Source organism: Pipistrellus kuhlii, unplaced genomic scaffold, assembly GCF_014108245.1.
Source record: "Pipistrellus kuhlii isolate mPipKuh1 unplaced genomic scaffold, mPipKuh1.p scaffold_m20_p_3, whole genome shotgun sequence".
Taxonomy (NCBI): Eukaryota; Metazoa; Chordata; class Mammalia; order Chiroptera; family Vespertilionidae; genus Pipistrellus; species Pipistrellus kuhlii.
Genome location: NW_023425529.1, coordinates 143,508,469 through 143,514,177, shown reverse-complemented (window position 1 = coordinate 143,514,177; position 5,709 = coordinate 143,508,469). Strand labels below are relative to the sequence as shown.

At 43.3% G+C, this 5,709-nt stretch overlaps 1 pseudogene; it reads left to right on the top strand.

Moving 5' to 3' along the window:
* Positions 1-586: 586 nt before the first annotated feature.
* Positions 587-1,726, top strand: LOC118729681 (annotated as a pseudogene).
* The last annotated feature ends 3,983 nt before the right edge of the window (positions 1,727-5,709 follow it).

Genomic DNA, 5,709 nt, shown 5'->3' with positions numbered 1-5,709 from the left:
ATGGTGTTGGAAAAAATAATACAGTCAACATTATTTATACATATTATGTACAATATTGTGGAATCCACGATATTCTAGATGCCTTTAAAATATGTATATTTGAAAAAAAGATTAATTATCTTGAAAATGTCATGCAAACCGAAAGTGGAAAGTTGGGATGTAAATTTTTCTAACTCTAGACTTAATTGTGATAATAATTGCAACAACAATTTATATTTTTGGTAAGTCCTAACTAATGACTTCTCTTTTTTCATTGGAACTGTATATGGGAATGTAACTGTGCAGGAGGTATTTGCAGAGCAGTTGATGAGGGGGAAAAAATGAATCAGGATGATGTGTAGGTTTTTAGCTTAAGGAGCAAGTTGGATGGTGGTGACACTTCCTGAGATGGCGGAGACCAAGAGAGGAAAAGTTTTGATGGGTGGGACTCAAGAGTTACATTTTCTAAGTGAGAGAAGGTTTGGTCGGCCTTATGTCTATGAGTCAGGAACTCAGGGGAGATGATAGGCTAGGAAGGTGCAGCTCCTAGCAACTATAGTGTGAAAGGCAGAGGCCTTCACAAATGTGATGTTTGTGTGGTGGGTCCCCAGCCAAAAAGAAAAAGTCCTGAGAGAAGGCACTTTCTCCTCTGGGTGACAGAGACGGAAGCCTCGCCACTCAATGGTCAAAGTGAAGCAAGAGCATGAGGACCCCCTGACCGGGGAAGAACGGGAGGACTGGCAGCACTGGGAGGCACCAGTAGGAAAAAGGGCAGACTAGGAATAGTGACCTGAACAGGCTCAGGGGCGGCTCCCCTCAGAGGAGAAGCTCTAATGAGAGGAGAAGCTCTAATGGGAACGGGCAAGCTCAGAGACCTGATGGGAGACCTTCTGCACCTGCAGGCTCAGGAGGCAGAGCGGGAGCTTTATAATGCCCCCATGGGGGTGGGAGGGAAGCATGGCCAAAGGAATGAAGTCAGTACCAGAGGGAATGAGTCCCAGGAGTTGGTTTCTCCATCTGGTGGCAACAACAAAAACAAAGAGGTGCCTGTTAAGGAGCAGCCAAGCTTCGAACTTTCTGGGGGCATTTCTTGAGGACACGAATCTTCTGGGATGTAGTCATTAAATATAGCGACTCCCCGAAGCACCTACCCCTATAACACGGTGGCGTCTCTACCCCTTTAAAAAGGAAGAGGTGCTTCTCCATCATGCACAGCCGTGGACAAAGCGCTTACCTCCTGGGACCGCATGACTCTATCACAGACATTCCAGTCCATCACCCCCTGGTTCACACCAGCAGGCAGTTCTGAAGTGGAGGCTTGTGGATACACCTGTGCTGACGGATCAGGTGGCCGCAGGGTGAACCCCTACATTATTGGCCTTGGCTCAATGGAACGTTCTTGAATAACAAGTGCATTGGACCAAAGAGATACTATGAACTGGAGGATGTGCTTAAATGTGGGTTTAGCAGCAGAGAGAGTATGTTCTGTTTCATGAGTCCTCTGACACCTCTGAAGTAGAGAGCAAAGGGAGAAGGAGATGGAGAAGGAGATGGAGATGGAGAAGGAGATGGAGATGGAGATGGAGATGGAGATGGAGATGGAGATGGAGATGGAGAAGGAGGAGAGGGAGGAGAAAGAGAAGAGGAGGAGGAGGAGGAGAGAAGAGGAAGAGGAGGAGGAGGAGGATAAGAAGGGAAGAGGAGGAGGAGGAGGAGAGAAGAGGAGGAGGAGGAGGAGGAGGAGGAGGAGGAGGGAGGAGGAGGAGGGAAGGAGGTATTTGAAACCTAACAAACTAATTAACAACCAAAGTCTTGAGAGACCTTTCCTTCATGCGGAAGGTTTTGTGATTGACACAAGAGCTCCCTGGGGCTCTCTGTAATGTCTCTTACTGCTTTAAGTCTTTCCTGGGTTGCTGGCCAGCTTATGTGAAAATGTAAGAAAACTGACTTGTGCTTGTTTGAATTTTTTTTTCTGTGGCACATTTGCCACTTGCCTGTGGGCAAGTGTTTTCAGAGCAGCCTCACCAGCACCCCGTGTTCTCCTGGAAGCACTGTGGCTTTAGCTGGCGCTTTCAGAGCTGCTGCCTAGGAAACTACAAGCCCTTGTCTGGAGGGGAACTGTGGCTTGTTCTCTTTGTTTACAGGCTTTATGGACTGGGTTTGTTTTGCTTTTGTTTCTGGGGCAAATCCCTTAACAGAGAATCTTTCTAAGCTTTGGTTATCATGAAAACAGCCTCCTGTATATGACAAAGCTTTGACCTGCTTGAGCTTTGGAGTCACAGAATTTGATTTTGTACTTCTTTTTGGGGGAGTGGGAATTTACCACATGATCTCATTATTGACTGTTGGAATTAAACAGATGCTGCATGGAGCCTGCTTAAGCATTTGACAGTACGGGGAGATCATGACTACTGCCAGTGAGGGCTGATTTAATGTCAGGAGAGGCTGAGAAGCATCAAGGACCTCTTTCCTGTGAGAGAATTCTGATTTCTCCATAGAACATGCACATAACAACTTCGATCATTTTATCTGTTTTTCAACTTTGCATTTTTATTCAAATGCGACCTCTTTCTCTTTTGAGAAACACTATCATTTATGAGGCAGGCTCCTTGCTTTCTTCTAACAACATGTGTACATGTCTAAAGAAGGATGTGTCATTTACATGTTTCATTTTTTTAAAAACATTTAGAGAAGTTGTATTTACCTTCTCAAGACTAAAAAGTATGGGGATTGATCAATTTCTTAATTTTCCAGTTCAGGAATCTTAGTAAGTAGACAATTCATAACTACTTACATATATAGTGTGTGTGTGTGTGTATCTAATTGTGTGTGAAAGAGCTGCATGCTGATTTTCATAGGAGAATGTTTTGTGATGTAAATGTAATGCTGCATTATAGGCAGAGCCTCCCTGCTTTTGAAGAGCAGGTTTTCATTTATATTTATTTTGGTGATGAAAAATAAAATTTATAAATATAGCCCCTTCCCCCAAAAGAACCCTGTATTATTAAAAATTATATATATATAAATGTTTTACATATAAGCCAATTCCTAGATAAAATTAAGTTGATGCTAGGTCAATGCAATTTGTGCTGATTAAAAAGAACAGCATTTTCAACTTTTCTGTCTTGCTTTTTTTCTCTTAGCATGATATTCTCAAGATCAATCCATGCTCTTACAAAAGATGGCATTTCTTTTTTTCATGGCTGATTAGTATTCCATTGTATACATGGACCTCATCTTGCTTATCCAATTATTTATCAAAGCACACTTCAGTTTTTTCTATGTCTATGCTGCAACAAACCTGGGTACATATATTTTTGCAAATAAATGTTTTCAAATGTTTCAGGTGGATACTCAGAAAAAGAGTGATTATTTCCTATGCTTACTCTATTCTTAATTTTTTGAGGAGCCTCCACACTGTTTTTCACATTGCTGTACCAGTTTACATCCCCACCAGCAGTGACTGAGTGTTCCTTTATCTCTAAAGCCTCTACAACACTATTTATTACTTCTCTGGTTGCTAATAGCCATTTTAACAGGTGTGAGGTAGTATCTCATTGCAGTTTTGATTTGCATTTTCCTAATAGCTGGTAAAGTTGAGCATCTTTTCATATATCCGTTGGCCATTTATATGTATTCTTGGGAGAAGTATCTGGTTTGGTATTTTTGTTGTTGTTGTTGTTGTTGTTTTAATTAGAGTGGTTGGTGTTGAATTCCATGAGTTCTTATGATTTTGCTCATGTGTGGGCTATAAAACTGAAGGCAACAAATGAACAAATAAGAAAACAAACAAAAACTCATAGACACAGGGGAGAAACCAAGATGGCAGCATAGGGTAGATACAATGGTGCCTCACACAACGAACTTAATTCGTTCCAGGAGCAAGTTTGTTATGTGAAAAGTTCGTTATGTGAAACGCGTTTTCCCATAACAATACATGTTAAAAAAAATAATTCGTTCTGTAGCATAAAATATGCTAAGATGACATAAAAAAAGATAAATTTTTTGTTATTATTTTTATTTAGATACATCTAAAAACATAATTTAAAAAAAAAAAAACACACATTTTTTTTAATTTTAAGACAGACTAAGTAGAGTCTACAGAATCTTGCACATCTTCATCCATTTTCTGCTTTTTGGCCGATGGTTTCATGAAAAACCTGTCCAAAGTCGTTTGTTTTTCTCTTTTCTCCAACATCTGCCGGAAATAACGGACAAGAGTATCGGAGTAAAGATCGTGGATCCTGTTTGCTTCAGCTGAATCCGGATAGTGGGCATTGGTAAACTCCTGAACTGCTTTCCATTTGACCAGGATGTTCTTGATGTCAGCAGTTGGGATTGGTTGATTGTTTGATTGTTGCTCCTCGTTATCAGATGACGCTTCCCTTTGAGCATTGTCCTGTTTTATTTCAACAGAAATCACCTTCCTGCTTTTTTTAGAAGCCATGATATAAAAAAAATATTGAGTTTAACTTAAAAGGACGACTGCCGTGATACGTGCGTGATTTAATTCGTAATGAAGAACGATTGCCACGATACGTGCTTAAGTTAAGCGCAGTGACTAACGACTGCCTGCAGTGCCTGCGTGGAAGGATGCAATACATCGGCAGCGATCGTGGAAGCTCGGGCGAAGCAGTCGTGGAAGCTCGGGCAAAGCGGTCGTGGAAGCTCGGGCGACTTCGTTGTGTGAAACGAAGTTCGTTGTATGAATCATGAAATGAAGTTCGTTGTGTGCAGTGTTCTCTGTGCGAGGCGTTCTTTATGCGAGGCACCACTGTACTCAAATGCAGCCTACCACAACAAATTTGAATTTAGAACTGGAAAACTGGGGAGGCATTGCCCTGAAGCACCAGACAGCTGGCTGAGAGGAGGCTCTGCCATCTGGGAAGGAGAGAGAAGGCACGCTGAACCTCAGGAACTGTGAAGGTACGAAGAACTGTGCCCACGAAAAGGCACTGGCTTAATCCCGGTGCGCAAAGAGGCCAGGCCGGGCCGAGTGAGTTTGCTACTGGCTTACTCCCAGCACTCGGAGAGGGCAGACAGTTAACGCGCGGCTGGCTTTCTTGTTCGAGAGGAAAACAGAATCACCCTATTGCTCTGATAGACAGCCCCAGTCAGGGAGAGGCCAGAATGGGCAGAGATCTCTCGGAGGTGTGTGAAGCCAGAGGCCATTACTGCGGGACTTGGGGAGGAGCCACTTGGGGAGGAGCTGATGGGAAAACAAAGCTTGTCTGCACCACCCCAAGACTCTGCCCCATCCAAGCTGAGCACAGAAGCTCTCCCAGAGGCTGGCTTTCTCTAAGGAGGGATTGGCAGGAATCTAAAGCTTCTCTGCGCCTTTACAAAAGAGGTGCGAGAGCCTGCAACCAATCTGGTGAGACTCACCACAAACAGGACTTTTCTAAGGCGAGACTGACAGGGAACCAAAGATTGCCTATACCACCCCAGGGCTCCACCCATCCAAGCGGAGTACAGAAGCCTTCCTGAGACACTGCTGATCCTCACAGCCAATTGGCTTGGAGATCAATGCTTCCCAGTGATACCAACAATAAGCAAGGCTTAACAACAAGACTGCACACACAGCCCACAAAGGGCTACACCAAGACTGTCCACTGCAGGTAACTGGGAAAGTTGTGCTACTGGGCTCTACCAGAACACCTAGCACACAAAACTAATCCATCAAATCAAAGAAACAACTAAAATGCAGACAAGGCACAGGACACAAAGGAA